General features: G+C 40.6%; 1 protein-coding gene across 2 annotated transcripts in view; it reads right to left on the reverse strand.

Moving 5' to 3' along the window:
* LOC119428202 (coiled-coil domain-containing protein 136) overlaps positions 1–251 on the reverse strand; it is a gene marked incomplete at its 5' end in the record, with an annotated part of 10,008 nt that overhangs the window by 6,810 nt on the left and 2,947 nt on the right.

A 251-nucleotide genomic window follows, 5' to 3' on the forward strand; every position in this document is an offset into this window, starting at 1 on the left:
CATCAGTGTTCTCATCACAACAACGACACATCAGTGTTCTCATCACATCAGTGTTCTCATCACAACAATGACACATCAGTGTTATCATCACAACAACAACACATCAGTGTTCTCATCACAACAACAACACATCAGTGTTCTCATCACAACAACGACACATCAGTGTTCTCATCACAACAACGACACATCAGTGTTCTCATCACAACAACGACACATCAGTGTTATCATCACAACAACGACACATCAGTGTT

This window comes from Nematolebias whitei, chromosome 22, assembly GCF_014905685.2.
Source record: "Nematolebias whitei isolate Nwh7 chromosome 22, NemWhi1, whole genome shotgun sequence".
Classification (NCBI taxonomy): domain Eukaryota; kingdom Metazoa; phylum Chordata; class Actinopteri; order Cyprinodontiformes; family Rivulidae; genus Nematolebias; species Nematolebias whitei.